We start from the raw sequence: 23,309 nt of genomic DNA, 5'->3' as shown, positions 1-23,309 counted from the left end.
AAAGCATTTTAGCGTGGTTTACAAAATAATTCATCTATAAAAACAATCTTTCTGATTCAAACCAGAGTAGCAGCTTTCAACTACAAATCAGAGCAATTTATCAAGCTGTGTTTGCACATAGATGTGTTGTGTTGACAGTTGAATCTAACAGGGGTTTGGACGGGAAGCTCTGTAAGCTTCAGGGGAATCAAACCGTCTGCCATACTATGCCGGCAGAATCTTAATTCAACATTTTCCACTTATTTACTTTCATATGAATGCACAGAGAACACATGTGGACCAAGCAAACATAACACACTTTAAAGGTCCTTCACCCATTTGAATTATTGACAGAATCCAGAAAAACAAAAAATGGATAAATATAGAAACAGTCCAAAATAAAAAAGAACAAACATTGTAATTCAGATTTCTACTATATTAGGACAACAACAAATTTATTTCCAGATCATTCAATTAAACCATTTATCAGCATCTGGGTGTCCAATATCTGAGGACATGGTGATAAAAAAATGGCAAATAAATTCTAGAGAGAATAGAAAAATATGCTGTTATACATACAAGTAAATCAAACCTTGTTTTTGCAAAAGTTTTTCAGTTTAAAATTGCCTTTACTGTAAATCATATATATATATATATATATATATATATATATATATATATATATATATATATATATATATATATATATATATATATATATATATATATATATATATATATATATATATAACCTTCCGAAATTAATTGATATTCAACATGCATGCAGTTATTTTCCAATTTCAGTGTCATAATATGTATTCATGTATTATCTATTCATGTAATTATTTACTCTATTATTTTTTTATTTACCTTTAAAATATTGAGATAGTATGGGTGTACAATTTCAATTTACAACTTGAGAGGGAAGTGTTGGCCTAGTGGTTAGAGTGGTGTGCTTGTGTTCAGAGAAGTACAGAGTTTGATCCCCACAGCCTGCACTCTGCGTCCATGTGCAAAACCCTTAACCCCACACTGCTCCCCTGGTGCCGCACAGTGGCAGCCCACTGCTCCCTAATGGGATGGGTAAATACAGAGGTAAATTTATTCAGTGAGAGATCAATGATTATCAATTATTAGGAAGGTGGCAGCATAGTGGTTAGGGCATAGAGCTTGGAATCCTGAGGTTGTGAGTTTGAAACCCATTCTGACAGACTACCACTCTGGCTCTCTGAGCAAGACCATTAACCCCCGGGCGCTGCACAGTGGCAGCCCACTGTTCCCCAAAGGGGATGGGTTAAAGACAGAGAGTTAATTTCTCCATTGTGAGATCAATAAAGTTAAATTTTTCAATTCAATTTTTATTTTATTTACAATTTCTTTCAGGTTTTTGTAAAAATTTTTAACGGCCTAAGGCCTGGATTTGATATGGTTTTACAGAAAAACCATTTAACTGTTTGGGAACTTTTTTCTGTGAAGTATTCAGCAAAGTCATCTCAGATTAAATGTTATGCTCAACCTGCCTCAAGTCCTGCCTTTTACCAGCTATGTGCAGCTTTTCAAAACTCCCTTTTCCACTTCTGAATGGTGGAGCTCTTTTATACCTACAGAGATTTTTTCCCCCGCAGAAACAACATTCTCTTTATTTTGAAAAAATCTAATTTACCATGCCTGTAATGTATCCACAGTAAAAGATCATCTTCCGAGGTTTCAGAGCCAAGTGGAGGTAAAAGAGTAAATCTGGTTAAAGTTTTAAGAAGCACCATCATTACAGATACTCTTCTAATGTGTTTTTTGGCTAACCGAGTAATTCGAAATGATGCCTTCGAAAATATCAGAAATTGGTCACATAGTGATCAGTTACAGAGACCTCTGAAATAAATGGCCTGTACTTATATAGCAAGTTTTCAAGTCAGAGGACTTACTCTACATTCAATTTAAATCACAGATTCACACACACAGTCACACAATGATGTTACATTATAGCCAACGCTGCCCTGGGGCTCTCTGAAAGAAGCGAGGCTGCCATACACTGGCGCCACCAGTCCCTCTGACCCCCATAAGTAGGCAAGGGACCCAAAGCAGGAGCCTGAACTTGAACCATTAAACCTTTGGTTGCAGGGCAAACTCCTGCATCCGACACCAATGTTGGATGTTTAGCCCTTTATTCAATCATGTCATTTGGGCTTTTAAGTTTTAGATCACTTAAAATCATAACACCAAATATATCCATAGTATTAGTACTGAACTGTGATACTGGACATCAAGACAGTCTTAACCATAGTCACAGAACACAACCCCCAAAAATGTTGCCTTTTCATTAATGTAGGGAAATGAATTACCAAATGTAAGTTAAGATCAAAGTTATGCAATTAACTCATTAAAGTAACCAAATCATTGTGGAAAATACAAACACATATTTGATGCTACAATACCACATGCTTCCTTAACATCTTGTTCAGAACACAGTGGTATCAGCACCAAATTTTGTCAAAATGGCTTCAAGCTCATGCTGCAAAAAATACGCTCACTCAAGCTTGCACACAACTACTTTAAATTCAGTAACCTACGATGCCCAGATTACAACACACCAACAGATCTTCTCCGTCCTTGTTTCACATATTCCAGCAAATTATTAAAGGACATAAAACAACAACTTTCAGGTAACTGATGAGAAAGGAAACCTAATTCTACAGGTAGCACAGATTAATTCACAGACAGCATTCACTTTCAGGCGGTGCCCTAAGCAGCGATTGACTTTTATTACCTAGGTAAATAAGATCAGGAAGACACACATTAAATAATAAAAAGACACTGCAACAGAGTGGTTTCTCAAACAAGCAAACAAAGAAAAAAAAACAGAGTTCTTAGGGGATTTCCAGTTAGACATAAAAGTGTTTTATCTCTCTTTTTCTAAGTGCTAATGTATTTTTTTTTTTTTGCTTGTTCACCAATCAGTAGGAAGCTATGACTATGAAGATAAAAAGAAACTCACCATCTTGTTTCAGTGTAAAAAAAGTCCCATAGCTCCTCTGAAATGCATGATGTCAAACTTGTCAGATATAAATAAGTGATAAGAGCAGATTTTACTATACTGAGTTAAGCTTTTAGTTAGGGCTAACATAGTTCTGTTTTTTTGAGGCAACAGATGCTGCGGGTCAAAGTTTTGCTTTTTATTTGCCATATTATATAAAACTTGTGTTTGCAGTTTGTTTCAGATTATGTGCAGGAAGAGAATATTCCTGCTCTGCAGTTGATTGATTGATTGACTTTATTGATTTCACAGTGGAGAACTTTATTCATTACATCAGCTCAAATAGTCAAAGAAGAAGAATGCGCCAAAGAAAGAAAAAGGTGCATGGGAGAGATATATATATATACAGTATATACAGTGCGTCCAGATAATGACAGCTTTTTTTTTTTTTTTTTAAATAGAAGTGCAGTTAATAGAACGGACACAATGCAGGAATAATATGGGCAAATAAAAGCATTAACTAAACACTATTCATCTCTATTAACTGAAGATTTACATCTTTATGGCTTAATCTTTCTATTTTTTAAAAGCTTTTTTATGTTTATGCCAAGTGAATTGTTATCTTAGAAAATGAAATGTAATGTAGTGTAATTTTCTATGATAACCGTTTCCTTTGCATATACATAAAAAGCTTTAAAAATAAAAAGATTAGGGCATGAAGATGTTCATGCTGGTCTTAAAAGAGCTGGTAAAAAAATAAATAAATAAATAAATTCTAGCTCAGTGGTACAGTTTAATGGCCTGTACTTATATAGAGCCTTTGTTATTGAAGGGAATCCAAAGTGCTTTCCAGTACACTCATTGACACTTATTCACACACTGAGGGTGGTAAGCTCCATTGTAGCGCAGCCCCTGCTACCCCCATCACCCTCTGTGACTCCACCATTGACACTGTGGAGTCTTTCCGCTTCCTGGGAACTATCATCTCCCAGGACCTAAAGTGGGAGCTGAACATCGACTCCCTCACCAAGAAAGCCCAGCAGAGGATGTACTTCCTGCGGCAGCTGAAGAAATTACCTGCCCAGGACAATGATGGTGCAGTTCTACTCCTCCATCATTGAGTCCATCCTCACTTCCTCCATCACCATCTGGTACGCTGGTGCCACCGCTAAGGACAAGAGCAAACTGCAGCGTGTCATCCAGTCTGCAGAGAAGGTGATTGGCTGCAACCTCCCATCTCTCCAGGAGCTTCACGCCTCCAGGACTCTGAGGCGTGCAGGGAAGATTATGGCTGATCCCTCGCACCCCAGCCACAAACTATTTCAGTCACTACCCTCTGGCAGGAGGCTGCGGTCCATCAGGACCAGAACCTCCCGTCACAAAAACAGTTCTTTCCCATCTGCTATCGGCCTTATCAACAAGGCCAAGACCCGCCCGTGACACTGGACAATGTTTCTCTCCCCCATTCAGGATTGCTGCGTTACATTAACACACAGTCTACTGTTTCTATATAGCTTCTGTATATATATATATATATATATTTATATATATTCTATCTTATTTTGTTATTTTGTTTTGTTTTGTGTGTTTTTTGTCTGCACCAACAACAGCAAGTCAAATTCCTTGTAAGTGCAAACCTACTTGGCAATAAACTTGATTCTGATTCTGTAGCGCCACAGCTGCCTTGGGGCACACTGACAACAGCGGAGTATCCATACAGAAGCACCTCCATGTCCTCTGACCACCATTATGGGGCAATAGGGGTGCAGTGCCCTGCCCAAGGACACAAAGACAGGGGTTGCAGCCTATTTGTTTGTATAGATAGATAGATAGATAGATAGATAGATAGATAGATAGATAGATAGATAGATAGATAGATAGATAGATAGATAGATAGATAGATAGATAGATAGATAGATAGATAGATAGATAGATAGATAGATAGATAGATAGATAGATAGATAGATAGATAGATAGATAGATAGATAGATAGATAGATAGATAGATAGATAGATAGATAGATAGATAGATAGATAGATAGATAGATCGATAGATAGATAGATAGATAGATAGATAGATAGATCGATAGATAGATAGATAGATAGATAGATCGATAGATAGATAGATGATAGATAGATGATAGATAGAAATTCAGCACACAACATTATTAAGCCTAACTAGTTCAGAATTAGAACCAGTGTTCCATAGGTCTGCCTACCTAGTTTGTATTAATTTTGCCCTTACCTCATTACAGGCGGTTAAATTGGATCTGTGTTGAAGGTGAAAAGACACAGCTTCACCATCTAACCTATTACTGCTGCTGCACTTAGTAATTATGCAAAAAGCACACCCTTAGTTCTTATACACTTCTGTATCATCGGAAGCACACCGCTTTGCACTATTAATTACTGGGCTTCTGTACAATTAGAATACACTGGGAGGAGTGCCCAGTTGTAATTTAGTTTTATTCCAGTTTTGCTCAGACTGTGATAAAACAAAACACATTACTATATCAGCATTTCCACTGAACCCAATAACAAACATAAGAATGAAATCACTAGTGTAATAAATCTTTCTTTGGCTGTAATGAAATAAAGTGTACTTTTATTAAACTTCCTCAAGTGTATTTCCTATTTAACAATTTTATAGCGAGATGTACTGTATGGAAAACAATGCTTAGAGTAAAATAAAAATACATCCCTCTATGATTCTGAAGAACCAGCTAACACATCCTTAAATCTGCAAACAGTACTGGGAATCTTCTGTCTGGAATGATATGGTAATTAAACATTTCACTTTTACTTAGAGATTTAATAAGTACTTTGAAATAAATGTATGTATAAACTGAATTAATACACAATTACAACAAAATGCATATGTTTATTGCAACATTTGCACACACTTGTGTGTTAATTTTTAGACCTTTGAAGTGAACATGTGGAATAGCTTTATCTTCGGTTTGTACTGCTTCAGGGAAATGAAGAGCGTGCACATCAAAGACCCTCACAGATCTCAGCAGACAGACTCTAACGCCAGACTGAGAGGAATCCTCAGACTTATTTACTCCAGAAAAATCAAAGGTACCAAGTGTACCCCTCTCAAAATAAGCTTTCCTCTGAGACAGAACTGAGGTGGTATTGAATTATACTTTTAATTTGCTGATTTGATCCCTCTTATATAGTGGTACTCTATTAGTTTGGATATATCACATTTTTTCCACACTAACTAGAAAACATAACATTGAGCCAGGTGTGAAATGATGACTTGATAGTTTTTAATAAAAAAATAACACAGCAGACGCAACCATTACAGATGGTGTTTTAGCATGTTTTGTTTAAAGACATTTTATTAAAGTGTTAAAGCTACAGTGAAAACAGCCTTAGCAGGAAACCATAGGAGATAAGAACTTCATTGCTTTTCATTGTACTAATTTCTTTTAGTGCTCACAGATGTATCCTTTAGAGGTTTCGGCGCTAGACTCAAACAGCATAATGTCATTTTTATTGTCTATCTTAAATTAAGACCAAAACCATCTCTAATTAATTGGTAGTCCTTAGTAATCCGATTGAAATATGATTAACAAACAGTCGTGTAAATCTTACCGATGAGATGTATTCAAAGTGCAAAAAACAAAAACTGAGCTATGTTTAGGATGTCTTTTCAGTCGTTCAACAAGGTACACTGTCTCAAGATTTTATATGAAATGAGTAGGGTGACATAACGTGTACAGAGCATTTGTCAAACAGACCGTTATATGCTCGCACCTCGTGCCAAGGAACAATCCATTAAATTTTAGTGATAATTTGGATCATAATCTGGATACAATAATTTTTTTTAAAGGATTCTATGACAACAATTAGCAGAACAAGCAGTTCACTCTTAAACCAGAGGGAGGCAACAGTGACTATTTAGAGCTTTAGCATTGGACTCAAAAAGTTTATACTAAAGACAAAAAACCAAAGAAAGGGGAGTCAGGCCTCACTTGTAGTCTGGATCTGCTGATCAAGATAGCAGGGTGTAGAGCAAATGAAGAAGGTGAGTCTGCAGATACAAACTGTGCCTTACTTATGACCTTACATATAAAATGATTTTATATGAAATTATTTTAAGAAAACTATTAACAATAGTGCACCTCATGCCGAGGAACAATTAATTAAAGCTTAATAATGATCCAGATCATGTGACAGTTTTAGCAATAGGTGTTAGTCACAATATGGGGCAAAATTTGCTGCTTGGCAGAAGTCTGAGCTCTGAAGCTTTTTCCCTTTGAAGTTACCGGGTTAACATTTGGTGTGTAATATGGGTCGACCTGCTAACAATCAGTATTTGGTTTCCTTCCCATTGGCAAAAAAAGCTGGGTCTGATCTCTTACTGGCAACCTGCATGGCCTCTGTCCCCCCACTGCTGCGTGTCTGGTGATGCCATCATGCAAGTTTAGTGCTGTTGATGTCACCAGTGCAGCAGAAATCAGGAAAGTAAACAATGGAGAGCAACATGGAAGGGCGTAGTCAGTGTGCTTTATTTTTTCCTTCTTTTGTCCCTCTGAATCTCTCTCCTTAGTGCTGTACCATGTTTGTTGAATATAAGCAGAGTTGCTTTAGCTTTTTATATCAGAAGGGACCGGCCTGATATGTTGATGTCCGTACATTGCACTCAATGATAACACGTAAATTAAAGGGTTAACCCAGGTCTGCTATTCCCACTGAATGCCGATTAGAGCTGAGCAGATTGTAGCCGATTTTAATCTGGGTCGCTTGTCAAGTCGTTTGACACGGGTTGTCACATGGCAGTGAGCCGTTCCCACTGCCACTAAAATCCCAATTTTTTTTCCGGTTTAAACAGGTTTTTCGGCGAGTGGAAAAAGGGTAAGAGTACTTTTCTAGTTACTTGATAATCTACACATTACCATATAACTCAAATCATGATTTACAAATAAACAGTCCTGTAGCCTACTCTTCATGTGTACAGCTCAGGATTTTATTGCTTTTTAAAAAAGCAAACAAATACAAATAGAACCTCATCTGGCTTGGAAAGGGATTTAATTTATGTAAAAACTTATAATCTACTGCTATCTAACTGTTGGTCTACCTTCATTCTAAATGTTGAAATGGGGAGTGTGTGAATCTGACTCTTTAATGAAGTTATGGCACATAACTGAAATTCAGAGGAACTCAAAGTGCATAGTCCAAGGCAGAATGTCAGAGCAATTTGGTGCAAACCATAATGAAAAAGAATTGAATTTGTTAATGGCTAAATTTAGTTTCCTTTTTAGCAATTAGGAGAAGTACATGCATGATGCACAACAAGCAATGCTAACTATTGCACAGTGAACAGTGGTGCAGGGTGAAACCGGTGGGTTGCACCCGCATTACCTGAAAATGGTGGTCAGTGTACATGAAGATGTCTCTCGATTCCGTGAGTGTGCCTCAGGGCAGCTGTGGCTACAGTAGCCAGCCACCATCAGTGTGTCGATGTATGAGTGAATGGGGGGCTGAAGTGTTTTGGAGTTTTAAAAGTACTTGCTATTTACCAGGAGAAATACAAATTTTAAAGCAGAGGAAATTTAACAAGAAGTACGTACATATTTGTATTTAAATGCGTAATATGAGCTTCTAAGTCACAACATTTTTGAAAAATCACAAAAGTTTTATGGTAACAATGCAAAACAGACGACTCAACTCGAAGACAAATCAAAATCAACTAAAAACATGTAGGATAATGTTCATGATTTGCTATACATTAAATATTTTATAGTAATCAGAATCAGAAATACTTTAATAATCCCAGAGGGAAGTTACTTTTGTTACACGCTCCAGTTACAGTTTTATATATATAAATACACATCCAACAACACAAGATAATAAAGACAAAAATAAAAATAAAAAAGAGATAAAATATATACACATATAGCTCTTCTGTATACACATCTATGTATGTATATATATATATATATATATATGCATATGTAAAAACTAAATCCAAGTAAAGTGAAAATCCAAGTAAAGTAAGCTATGTAATTCACTAATAAAGCTGCAATCCATCGTTTTATAAATTGACACATTATACCAAAAGCATGAGAAATGATGAAATTAAGATTGTGTCATAGAAATTAATATCAGTGTCAGGGAGACAGATGATGTTAATTGCACTGTGCATTAGGGCCTAAAACAACTAAATCATAAAGTCACCTCAGTTTGTGTGTGGATTTTGGTGTATCCTCAAGGTGTTTTTGCATGCAACACCTAACCTAGAGTGCTCACTGCATAGTCATGAGGTATCACAACCAGTAAGTCGTGTTTGAAATGTGAAAACAGTCGGCTACCTCTGTGTATGGCGGAGTCCTTTATATATGACACTTGGTGGAGTGAGAGAGTAAATAAGCATTCCAAACAAGTTTACTAAAATATAAAGTAAAAACTTCACGCTGAAGAAATCTGAAGCTGTCAACTTTTTATCTTTTTTTTTGTCTAGACTTGAATAATTACCACATAACACTTGGAGCCCTGTTGAAAAAAATGTACACACTAGGTGTCATTTTAAAGGTTAGATAATATGATAAAAATCTATTTCCTGTGACTTTCATGTAGTCAGAAAACTGTTGCAACCCTCTATAGCTAATTTAGACCAGAGTAATATGTTTTTATAAGAATATCCAGTCTCTCATCTACCTGCTTGTCAAAGTTTATAAATATATGTATATGTTTGATCCTTTAAAAACAGAATTCCATCACTTGAAACCGAAAGAACTTTAAATCTTTTGCAGAAAAAAAAGATCAGACATAAAATACTGTTTCATACCATGCTTCTAAGATTTTATTCAAATCTGGCCATGTCAGTGAGCAAGTGGAGGGGTCACTGAAAGCTTTGATATAGAGGAGTCTGGAGGAGCTGCAGTCTCTGCAGCGGCTGTGGTGGTTCTACTTCACAAGCCCGTGGCAGATTTAAGCCTGATGCAATCGAATGTTTGACAGCTTGTTAGAGAATGCTGCAGAGATCTGTAGCCCAGGGCCGTGCAGAGACCACTAAAGGGGCAGGTGCTCAAAAAAAAAAAAAAAAAAGGGCACATCTTATCGCATTTTAGGACAGAATATTAACAAAGTCACATAGCTTTCAGAGTTTAATGAACAATGATAAATTACAAAATTGTGAGACATACAATCAAAGCTAAGGGAAACACAAGAACAACAGCCTAATGTCTGTATGATAAAAATACTGAATCGATAGATAAGAACAGCTGTTCCTCATCTGGCTCTCTCCTCCCGCTCAGTAGTTCTTCAGAGAAAGGCGCGCCGCGTCCTATACTTTCCTCCGTTTAAACCGCTACTCTTTACTAAAGTAGAGAAATTATACAACGTTCAAAGTTTTCCGTTGTCTGACAAGTAGCAAGCCTACTCCAGTATTTTCACCAAAAATTATGTTTTTTAATTCACAAAAAAACTGTTCTGTAATCATTACAGAACAGTTTTTTGTGAATTAAAAAACATAATTTTCAATGTAAAATACTAAAAGCACAGAGTAAACAGTGTTTTAGATCAAACAATACTGCATCATCCATGGGGCTCATTTGGTTTCACTTACATCTCTATTCAGGTTGACATTGGAGAGGCGGTGCAGACTGAAGACATAGCCATCCATCCGATCATGGTTGATCATGCTTAGGGCCAAATGAGCAGCGGCCACAGTGTAATGTGGAATGTTCGCTACCTTTAGCTCCGCAGTTAGCCGCCTTATCTGACTGTGCGAGAGGCAAGTGCGTCGTCACCGGCAAAAGGTCAAAGGTAACAATGTGACCGGAGGGCTTATTGTATTGTTTTTGTAGCACTGGTATCACACCACTAACTGCGCCACTGGACCAGTTCTAGGCTCTAAGGAGTGGGGAGCAAAATAATAGCACCAGAGACCGCTGCTTAAGTGAAAATGGCCGGCAATTTAATGAATGCAAAACACACATAAAATACAATACATGAAACCAAAAATACTCTGCAGATTCTTAATAATGAGGTAAGTATAAATGGGGAGGAAAAGGGAGAAGGAAAAAAAAGAATATATCACTCTTTCTTTTTGCTCTTTAGTTCACCTAGGATATTTTAATTAGACTAATTTGGATTAATTAGACCAGTATCTTTTTCATAGGTTGCACCTATTTTAAGATTTAAATTTTTCCTGAGTTAACTCTTTTCCTTTCTTTTACAGGTTGCAAAATACCTTCAACACAGTTAAATCAAGTGGACCACAATTACTCAAATCACATTCAGAAATTAAACATATGAAAATCAAAGTATGGCACTTTAAATTCAAGTTCAAGTCCAAATGTAAATATAGGCACTCAGTTCGATGAAAAGAATCAGTTTGATTCAGTCCAAAAAATAATAATAATAATTCAATCAGTCTCCAGTTCTTTTTTAGTTCAGTTCAAACTAGTTTCTGATATCCCAACCGCTCTGGCAGGGGATTACCACACGCGGGAAAGTCCCTCCCTCAATGGACAAGATGAATTGAAGTTCTAGGTCTGGCTCGCCATCTTGAATCCCGTCTGTGAATGTGCACGCCGCACATGGCAGTGAGAGGGGGTGTGCGGGAGTTGCGGTCTCCGTCGGCTCGGTAACCGCACCGGAGCCAGTGTGAGCAAGGGGTAATCCTCGCTCCGACCAAACTTCCAATCCAAACAAAAAACCTGACCTGTGTAACAGGCCAAAAACACAATAAAACTCTTTTTAAATACTCAAATTATGCAAATAAATTATTCTTCATAAACTTCATATATTAACTGAATAACAGTTAATAACTCTCCACCAACAGAAAAATTACAACACAATGAAAATACAGAAAAATAAACACAAAACTCACCAAAACCGATATGGCTTAGTTCTCATAAAATCCTCGTCAGTTCCCGACCAGGTAAATTATGTTTTGTTTACTAAAATATTAACTTTTTTTCTGTTAATTAATCACCGCTCTCTTTTTTCTCCGATTCCTCCTCCGCTCTCTCCTTCGGGTCTGCGTACTGCAGCGTCACCCAGACACTGCACCTGGTTTCTTAAAGGGAACGTTATTTTCTGTCTACAGACTTTTAACCAACTACTTATCCCTATTTATGTTAGATCCCTATTTATGTTAGATTTTAACATGGGTTACATTTTTCTTGCCAAAAAAAAGATAATAATAATAATTTCAGTACATGTGTCAAATAAAAAAAATTAAGATAAAAAAAAAAAAAAAAAGGACCAAAAGGGCACATTGGGATTATGGAGCAAAAGGGGCAGGTGCTCACGCCCCCTTAGCCCCCCCCTCTGCACGTGCCTGCTGTATACAGCCACAACATTTTTTAGAGCGTTCACCTGTTAGACAATTAAATCTGAAAGGAAGCTTTTGAAAAGTTTAGATTTCCCTCTAGTAAGGCAAGGTTATTTTGTATATTGAAAGATGAAATATTTCTCCTGCGCCTGGAAAAAAGGTAATCAATAGACCTCTATTTGATTGATGAATGTCATTAACAACAGATGTAGATGAAGAAAGTGTTTAGTGGTAAGATTTCAGATGTTTTTTTAAGTGTGTATAAAGGATTTTTGCATGTGTATACACATTCAAATACAAGTCTTAAGCTCTAGTCAATACTGAAAGGCTCAGTTTCCCAGACATGGATTAAGCCGAGTCATTCTTTAAAAAGCTTGTGTCGGTAAAGATCTTCATTGATTTTTTTTTTTTCCTTTTTCTCAAGGACCAGCCTTAATCCATGCTTGGGAGACTGACTGAATAAACTAAAAACTGTAACAATTTGAAAGCTCTAAGATCATCATCACAGTGCCATGTTAAAGTGCTTTTAAACATGCTTTCAGTGGCAGAGGGTCAATGCAGTCGATAAAGAAAAGAAAGGTGGAGATAAAAAAAAAAACAAGCAAGAAAACATATCCCTCCCATGTGTTTGCAAAAAGCATATACTGAAAGAATGTATTCTATTTCCATATTTGCATAATGAGATGGTGACTGAAAGAAATCGTAATAATAATGGCCAACTGATATTGTTATTTTAGATAAACAATTTCAGTGTATATCTATGAATAAACAATGACACTGATTAACATGACAATGAATCAGTGAACCTCTGCACGTGTTTTGGGTAATGAATGCACAGTAATACATATGTAAATTACAGACAATGAATGGTTGTAATGCCTGATACCAGGCCTACTTGAGACAAAAACAAAAATCTGTTGCACCAACAAACATTTCTGCACTGAGTAGATATGTCTCAACAAACAAGTTCAGATGTATGTCTTTGATCTTTCTATGAAGAGGCTTTTTTAAAGGATTTTATAAGGATCAAATAGGACTGAGATAACCATAGAAATCACAATAAGTAGACCTATCAAATCTAAACACAACTATTCCTAGAAAATTCATGTTTAAAACAGTTTTTTTTTTTATGAGAAACCTCTATTTCATTTGGTATGTGTTAAAAGCATATTCTTAGGACCATTTTTTTATTATATTTTATTATAACCATAATATTTTTTTCTATAATGTTTTTGCTGCTGTAAACACCATAATTCTATTCTATTCTATTCTATTCTATTCTAACCACTGTAGTATTGCTTAACTCTATCTGTCCTGATCAGTAAATATCACTAATCAATATTTTTCATTACTCTCTGTTTTTGGTGAGTTGGGTTGCCTAACCTTTGGTGTTTTTTTTTTTTTTTTTTTTTTTTTTTTTTTTTTTTTTTTTTACCCAAATGTGCTTCGTTAGAGGAATCATTATGTGTTTGGTCCAGAGGAGGCTCCCCCAGAGCATCACTCTGGTTGGAGATAAAGGTGGCAATAGACATATTTTCCCCAGGAGATCGTACATAACCCACAAAAAGACTGGAGAGCCAAAGTATTCCACAGCACACTGCAGTTACTCTATGATGGATGTGCAGCCATATAGTTTTGGCAAGAGAAATTTTGCAGATCCAGTAGAAAAGCTTTTTGTCTATGAGTTTTCTTTTTCATTTTTTAGTAATTTATGTATCCCCTTCCCACTTTGTGCTTTGGGGGTTCAATTGTAAATAGGCTCAATTTATGTAGCCCTTTTTAAATCTTTTTGAAGTCTTCAAGTGCTTTTACACTACATTCCAAAGTCACCCACTCACACACAAATATTAACCTTTCTTTTTAGTCTGCACAGTTTAAACCTGGAATTTTTCAACTAAATGTTCAAAGATACAAATCTGGTTTAAATAGAAATATTGGTTGTCTGGAACAGCTACTGATGATATAAAACAGGGGGCTGTCTTCAGAATCTGAAACCATGTTCAGATGTCCAATTTATTTTTTTCTCAGGCTTTAATACTCAAAATTGCGGTTATAAAATATACAGATTAACATTTCTTAGTTCAAATGTCCATTAGTATTTATTTAACTTAACTGAAAACAAGTTACAGTTGACCACTTTTATATAATTGCAATGTGTTATACATACCTCAACAATAACAATGACTGTATGATGTTTTTTTTCTGTTGACAATGACTGGAATTTTTCCCCTGACAGTATTCTCTGCTCTAGCGTGGGTTAATTCTGTCTAACACTTCACCTAAAAGAGGTGTGGCTTCAAAATCAATATGGTGAAGAATGAATTGACCTCTCACAGGCTGCTAAAAATGGCCGTAGTAAATGCACATCTTGCTATGTTCATCAGTATGCTTTGTGAGTTGAAAAGCCAAACGGTAGTCTTTCCAGCAGAACTGTCTATTGGGTCTCAACTAAACACAGTCTCAAAAATTAATATATGAGTTGGCTCTGGATCAGTTTGCTTCTTGTTCGGAGTCTCACTTTATAAATGTTTTTAAAAAATGCTTTACTTTTTCTCCAGCATACAGATATTAGAGCTATCAATGAGTATATATATATATATATATATATATATATATATATATATATATATATATATATATATATATATATATATATATATATATATATATATATATATATATATATATATGTTTTTTTTTTTTTTTTTTTCAACATTTCAATAGAAGGAGCAGCTCAAACCTTTAATTGCCAAATGGTGGACAGCAGCCCTTCATAGTTATTTGTGTAGCCCTAAACCCAACAGAAAGCCACTAAAGAAGATTTTGGGTTAAGAATCAGACATAAACACTAAAATAAGCCAAATGTAGCTGAATTTTATGACGGTTTTAGAGTGACATATGGTATCACACTAAAACTTAAACATTTTGAGGCATGCAAGGAAGACATATGTTCCTGGTGAATGAGATTTCTTGGTGCGGATGGATTTCCATCATTTGCGGATGGAAATTTGGGGTATCAAAATAAAGGAGACAGCATACCCTCAATAGGAGATCACTTTGCGGTGATTTGTGATAAGGCAACATTTTTGATTGACTTTCAGAAATATTATCCATCATGTTTTGTCTCCTCAGTGCTAATGTACCTGTGCTGTGCTTGGTGTTAAGGCAGAAATGTCTCTGGTTGGATGGCATAAATGGCTGCAGACACGGTGTGAAGCTATCTGTTAGCCAGGGACAGCTTGCAACTAAGTTAAAGTGTGGCTACACTTTTGTGTAGAAGACAGACTGTTTTGCTAATTGCAGCTGAAAGCTGAACACAATACACTCCCACAGTACATAACACTTGTTATTAAAGGGTAAATGTATCTTTTGCATTCATAACAATTTTGTGTTCCCCTCCTTTTTTCCACAGTTGATAGTTTGGGATCTTGGCCAATTGAAAATAAAACTCCACACTATTGCTCCTCTGTGAAGCACAAACTTGTTTCTATGAAAACTGCTGGCACACAATACCAATGAATAAAATTGTAGTTACTCAAATATTTATCACCGTAGTAACACCTTTGGTTTATTTCAGTGGTCTTTTTGTCTGTCTGGTTGTTATTGTCTCAGGTCTGGTCTCAAGCTTGAATAGATTGCCGCTTGGATACAGCAGCAGCGAAAATGGTTGTCAGGGGTTACCGCAACAGGGAGGGAATGTGATTATATTCTTTTTACATTCTATCATAACCACAGATGGTTAAGAGGAATCATCCATCCATCCATCCATCCATCCATCCATCCATCCATCCATCCATCCATCCATCCATCCATCCATCCATCCATCCATCCATCCATCCATCCATCCATCCATCCATCCATCCATCCATCCATCCCTTTAGAAGAATAAGATTTAATATATCTTCATCCATCATCATAGCACAGGTTACATCATAGGATGCAACATTAGGAATGACAGCTTTCTATATAAAAAAGGCATTTCCTCGATGTTAGTGTACAATTTAATCCCATCTCCTTGCCTAACTCAACCCATTTTCTTTTATTTCTGCTCATGCCTACTGCTTCGTTTGTGGGTAAAATATTTTAGGATGACATGAAGCCAATATGTCCTCAACTATAGTTGATAACCATGTGAAAAATTTAAACAGTTTCTAAGCCTAGTCTATAACTGTAGTGCATGTTAAGAAAAAAATATATATGAAAACAAAATGTAATACATTCAAAGACATTAAACTAAGAATTGTCATGGGTTTTGAGATATTTAAATACAATATCTGTAAAGGAGAAACACAACTATTTCTGCTGTATGTTTTTGAGAGGAAAACGCTAATTTTAAGAAAATGCACTATTTTTTTTTTTTTTTTTACTTTTAAGGGCAGAAACTATTTTAAACTTTTGAGGTATTTAATAAAAGAAAAATACACTGGATGATATAAAACTGGACATGAATTCTGAGATTTTGGGGATAAGATTTCAATGCACAATCACTGCTTCCACTGGTTAAAGAGCATTAAACACAGAGAGATGCATGAATCTTCTTTAGTGCAGACAGAGTGTCTGCATAGTTTAGCATGACAATAAGTACTATTGAGAGTGGGCCATTGCTGCCACAACTAAGTAGCTAATGGATAAACGTTTTAGCAGTAGAACACTGTTTGTACAGTAGAGGGGTAGAGATGTGATGTTCATTAGGCAGAATAATCCAAAATATCTGTCGCCTATCCCATAATACACTCTGGGACACACTGTTTTTTTCCTAAACCTTACACCTGCTTGGAAAATGTGGATCTTCTGTAAAAGCTGACATTATATTCATCTTTACATGTTGACCTGTTACTTGTGCATTGGCCATTAGAAGGGTAGCTATTTCTAGAATATTTCAATCTCTTCATTTTAGAGACAGTTTTCTTCAATGTCTTAACCAACCAGCATATTTCAAGTGGGAATAGTTGGACTTTCTTGCTTTGTTTTATGTTACTGGGTGTCTGTCCATCAGCAGAACAACGACTGACACATAGAGTGTCCTGCTGTCGCTCACATATACTCCTAGGTTTGTCACCAGTGGCCTCTCAGGCATGTTGGACTATTGGATTCACATTGAACCAGAGTGAAAAGCACGAAGAACATATAAACTCTACAAGAATATACGCCCCAGGCTGCCAACCAAAGAAGAAAAAAGAAAAATCACACTATTAGCATTTTTCTGATATTCAAATTCTTCTCAAATTAAGAATGAAAAAACAGGAAAACATGCTTGAACTAAGATTTTGTTAACCTTCATACTTAAATATGGACCAGACTTGCAAAGAGCCACAGTGGAGGGGCTAATGAATCGCATGTGGTTCCACAGCTGGAGGTTGCATGCACCTATTCTCTCATATACAACCTTAGAGGTAAAATGATTTGTTTTAAAATGTTACAAACATTAATAGATACTTCTAGTAAGCTAATATATTTATATTTTTATTGAATAGCCAAATGAACACTTATTATCCCAAAATGCACTAATTAATCAAAGACACAAACCTATACATTGCAGTTTATTCTGACTGAGCCTGTATAGCACATTTGCAGACTGCAGATGTTATTTATAAATGCAAACATTTTCACTTCCTTTGATTTACTTAATTTGAGAAAAAAGAATATCCATATGCATCAATTAAGTAAAATCAAAGAACAGGCTTTATCAGACAAACAACTGCCTGTATTTACTATTTTCCAGTATAATATTTGTCTTTTAATTAGATGTAATGATAGCAACAAAAAAACATAAACATATTGAAACCCTTATCATTTACTTTCAGTATGCATAGCTTTAATTCAAAGCCAGAAATCATTTGGTCCATTACTGAATATTACAATCACCATTTAGATCTAAAATGATCTCCAGAATGAGAGAGCTGTAATGGTGGCTGTGTCTATGACGCTCATCTCTGGGGGTGCTCAGATTCTTCGCAGCAGAGCCATGCTTGAGTTCTAAACTGCCAGCTAAAAATTCAGGAAAAAAAGAAATGTGCCCCTGAGTAATTGGTGTAATCTCTGGGCTTTAACTTGTGCCAATTTTCCTTTTTTTTTACTTTGCTCTGATCTGCATCTGCATTTACCAGCCTGTGCCAACTGGTCCCCCTTACATATGCACCAGACCTTGCCTCTTTGATGCTGATTTGATTTTGAAAGCGTGCCCTGGCTTGGTATTTATCAATGGCAGTCATGTTTTTCTAGATGCCTCAATGAGCCACATTATAGGGAGCTGTCAGGTTTGAGAACTTCGGCAAAGGGAATGGTGTTAATTTGCTCTATACCCTGCAACCTTGGGGCTGTTCTGCTCTTTGTAATGACTAAGCACAAGTTGACAGTAGACAGAACACTGGCTGCCTGTGAGAGTAAGGTATGCAACAAGAGAGCAGAAACTGTATAGGCTTTGACTGAATTTAAAAGATTAATAGTGGATAAATTACGTATAATTTGTGCTGAAACTTGTCCTGACTTTGTAGGTATTTAAATGTAAAAAAAAATGCCACAGTGAAAATTGTCTGAGTATCTTGATTTCTTTTAAACGGAACCTGTTTTATCCTTTCAACTCGCAACATTTACCCCTTGCCAGTGTCTTTATAGCAAACCCAGTCGTATGATGAGATCACAGAATCCTGGTAATCTAAGTAATAGATTCCTTTCTGTTGATTCCTCCTGGGTCCATGGTTCTGTGTTTAGTGATGTATGCACCATGCAACAGCACTGGACAGCTCATCTCTCTGAGGCACAAGCACCTCTGCATAAGCACATTCGTTCCGAGGCAATCTCTAGATGGGGCTGCTGCCATGGTCATTGACTTTCACAGAGAAAGTAAAGCCACAAAACCACTTAAAAGTCATTTGGGCTGTATTAGAGAAAAAACATATCCTGTTGGAACAGAATTTCTACTGACCTTTTCTCTTTCTGTTGTTTTAAGTCTCTTAAAGGTCTCCACAGACATTCTATTTTTAGTCACAGGGTGTATGATCATTTGCATTCTCAGTTTGAACCTCTGTTTTCTCTTCTCAGTTTTAGCCTTCCCTTAGGTTTCTTCCCCAAATTCCAGTCATTTTAGTGCTTGATGTTCATACACATAAGAGATCTTGTCTCTGCAAAGTCCCTTGGAGCTTTTCCCTTAATGTTTTTTTTTTGTTTGTTTTAATATAAGCACTTGTAGCTTTGTTGGTACACAAAGATACACAGCCCCAAGTGTTTGAAAGATGTCTCCAAACTGGAAGTTTCAAATAAATATAAGACTAACCAAAGAGACAGTAAATGGCACTTTTTAGGGTTTCCTTTTTCTGTCTATATGCCTCTTTTAATTCCCTTTGACATAATTGAGACATTTGATGAACATCGGAGCATCTCATTATCTGTTGTTATGCCTCCACAGGGCTCATCTGCAAACCCATCTTCATTTTAATCAATGGTCATGCAGCACAGCACACACACAGAAGCATGAAACACAGATGAATCAATATTATAGCACAGATCTAAACAAAACAAAAAAGAACTAAAGGATTTCTCGACATACTGACGTTTTCTTTACACCGGTACAAGTCAGTGCTGATGGAAATCCTGCAGAGCAGATCCAGCTGTGCTGCCCCTTACCTGCGTGTCTCTGTGGAGGTCCTCCTCTCAAGCTGTGCCTGTTGAAGACTCCTGGTCTGCACAGCGGTGCCCTCCTATATGGGCATGCATCTGTATTGTGGATCAGAGCTTCTCAGTCTGTGTGTCAGCATGGAGAAGAGGAGGGATCAGGGATCAGAGAGTCCTCTCAGCCGGCAGCCCCATCTAGCGCATCTTCTTGTGTCTCCTACTTACCCGGGTCATTCCAGCCAGCCCCTTAGCAACCGCAGACCAGGGAGCGAGCACTCAGGGGGGGGATGGGAGGTGCTTGCTGGACTAAAACACAGCTGAAACAGCGAACAGAGTAGCTACTCCTCCTACATGTCTACTGTAGCAAGTGGACACTCTGCAAGTCTCGGTTCACCTCCTGCTTTCTCCCTGTGCACGGGCATCAGTTTGTGTGTGCGAGTTTCCACATTGATGCCTGCTCCTCCCTATGCTGTGTGTGAAATCAGTCTATACGCTCCCCGTTAGCACCTCTGGTAGCTCCGAAATGCTGTGGCAGGGTGAGACAGGATGGGAGAGAGGGAGGGATGTGTGGGAGCAAAAGAGGAAGAATGGAAACAGAGACACTATAGCAAAGGGGCTTTTTTTTCTCCCTATCCAATTGACTGATGCCAGTTAATCACAAAGGAATGATTGAGTTCATGAGTCATTCCTATTGCCGTTATTCTGCTTGTGTGCACAAAGAAGTAGGAGACAATGGATACGGCATAGACAAAGATGGCATATATTACGCTCACACTGGCTTAAAAAAGTTTCTGGAAGAATATTATAAACCATTATATTCTCATATAACCCAGATAAACAAGGACAGTAAGCACATTAAAAAAGCAGATAAAGTAAATCAAGCTAAAATGTAGATAAGGCAGGAGAATGTCTAAAACATATGCAAGAGCAGAGCAGAACATCACAAAGTCATTCATACCATTAGCTTTACTCCTGTTCTGCTACATTGGATCAAACCTTAAATATGTATGACCGTTTCAAGAGGTTGGATTTTATCTGTAAAATATGCCTAAAAGAGAGCCCATAGGACACGGGTAACCAATTAAAAATCAGAGGGGTCCGAATAAAGAAAATCATCAACCAGTAAAGGTCTGAAGACATTTTTAATGATCTGTTACTTTAAACAGAATTTAACACTGAAATAAAATGAGGTGTTTATTCATCCATGTTGTACATAGAATTTTTAAATAAAAAATATAAAAAAAATAGAGAATGTTACCATTTTAAAATCTAAAGTGTTTTTTGAAGTAGAGAACAACAACTTTTCAGTTTGGTATATAGACAATGTCCTGATTCTCATATTAAAAAAAAAAAAGCCTGAACTTTTTTTTTCTTCTTTTCTTCTGTCTTAATGAGAGCAGTGGGCTTTAGGCTGTAAACCTGGGTTTGAATGGAGACAAAGCCATTCTCAAGCACATATCAAGGTGCTAATTTTGAGCCTGGATCAATATTTATTTTTGATTCTGTTTAATGGTGGAAAACCCTGCTTCGCAGCAGCAGGTTGAGCCAAACATACTCAAAATGTGCTGGGTCTGCTCCGGTCCGGCCAGGTCAAGATTTGCTATTGCAATTGCACCAAACAGGAAAAAGAACGGCGAAAAGATCCAGTTTGTCAAATTAGAATATAGTAACGACAGATCAGTAACTACAAATTAGAGCATAATTCTTATATATTTCAAAAAACTAACACCGTTTATTTAAAAGATTGGATGCAAACTATTGGTACTTCAACAAACCAGGAAGCAGATTTCTTATCTCCATCAGAAACTGCACATGTGCTGGAAGCTGATGGGGATTTTTTTAAATATGTCATATTAAATTAAGCGTTCATTTCTGCATGTTTTGCTCCAACGAATTTAATGATAATATTGTGCATGCTATCCTAAAGCTCAGAGGACAAGTTGGAGCGCAGCAATATGGGAGGAACAGCTGAGACTGTAGGCTTTGGTTTGTGCAGGAGGTTAACTGCGACACACATGCAGGGAAGGAAGAGACACTGTAATGAATCAAGATGCAGTCTGATGGTTACTTAGATGAACATCCTTTAAATGAATGTCATAATAATAATTTCAATCAAACTTTAATATTGTCATATGATTGAACTGGACTTTATCTAAATATATCCACCTCCTTTTGATTTGTTAGTTATTTGAATTATATTACAATACAATTTGATGGATTGTATGCAACTTTACAGGATATTTTCAAGAACCTTCAAATTATTTTTGTTGTGAACTGCTTGAGTTTATTGAAATGAATTGAAAAAAACGGATGAGTTTACAAGTATGAAAGTACACTGAAAAAGACATCTTTGCAAATGACAAGTAAAAGCCGGCTGGGCTTTTAGATTCATGAGAGGAAGGAAAATGAGCAAGATACGTGGGGTGAACTGTTGAGGCTGAATTTCTGAGAGTACTGATCTCTTCTTGGAGCAAAATGTCTGTTATGCTGTGACTGCCTTAAGATTTGAAGCAAAACACACTAGGGGGATAAAATGGAGATCAGAAAACATCTGATGACAATGGAGGGAGGCATGTAACCTTGAAAACTTTAGAAAAGCATTTGGAAATAATAATAACACAGTTTTCTTCTTTCACTGCATGCAGAGGAAGAAGAAAACTTTTGTGATGGCTTTCATTTTAGTTATCACCATAATCTTCTTGCTCCCTCACTTCTTTTACAGTTAAAGAAATAGGACAAAACTACAGTTAACATAGAACAACACTGAGAAAAAACTCATAAAGAAGCCATAGCAGACTGATGTACTTTAAGACCTGATGTACTTTATACTTTGAGACCCTGTCACACTTGACGATTTAGACCAGCGTATGCCTGACATACGGAAAACCTGGCAAAAACGCTGGTATAAGTTATGGGTACGTTTTTTCCAAATTATAAGCATGCTGAAGTCCGCTGAAACACGCTGAAAAACGCTGGCATACGTTGACATATGGAGAGTACGTCAAGACATTTTTTACCATGTTTAAAATGGCCCACAATGGCATACTTTGCCATTGGGGCGACATTGGCGTTGGATGTAGGAGTTTGCCTGAAATCGAAGGGTTGACGGTTCAAGCCCCGACGCAGACTTTCAGTGTCGTTGTGTCCTTGGGCAAGACACTTCACCTGCATTGTCTACTGATGGTGGTCAGAGGGCCCGGTGGCGCCAGTGTATGGCAGCCCCGCTTCTGTCAGTGAGCCCCAGGGCAGCTGTGGCTCAGTGGCGGCTGGTGAAAAATATTTTTGGTGGGGCTGATATAGCCTAGTGTATGTCTCCAACTAATCCGGAATAAGAATTCAAATAAACAATTGGACAATACATACAATTTAACAGTAATGATTTAATTTACTATATAATAACTAACAGTGATGATTTGGGTCACTGTGACGGGGTTCTTTGGCCTCCAAGAATCCA

At 36.8% G+C, this 23,309-nt stretch overlaps 1 protein-coding gene across 4 annotated transcripts in view; it reads right to left on the bottom strand.

Moving 5' to 3' along the window:
* The window catches only part of frmpd3 (FERM and PDZ domain containing 3), a 153,896-nt gene extending 133,529 nt beyond the window's left edge, over nt 1–20,367 (bottom strand). For 2 of the 4 annotated variants that reach the window (XM_038299157.1, XM_038299159.1), the window contains exon 1: nt 19,868–20,367. The gene's annotated coding sequence lies outside the window, so the exon portion shown is untranslated. The remainder of the gene's footprint in view (nt 1–19,867) is intronic. The other 2 variants (XM_038299158.1, XM_038299161.1) reach the window with 2 other exon arrangements.
* Between the last annotated feature and the right edge of the window lie 2,942 nt (nt 20,368–23,309).

Source organism: Cyprinodon tularosa, unplaced genomic scaffold (assembly GCF_016077235.1).
Source record: "Cyprinodon tularosa strain WSP-4 unplaced genomic scaffold, ASM1607723v1 ctg42, whole genome shotgun sequence".
NCBI classification, from domain to species: Eukaryota; Metazoa; Chordata; class Actinopteri; order Cyprinodontiformes; family Cyprinodontidae; genus Cyprinodon; species Cyprinodon tularosa.
This window is presented reverse-complemented; position numbering and strand designations above follow the sequence as displayed.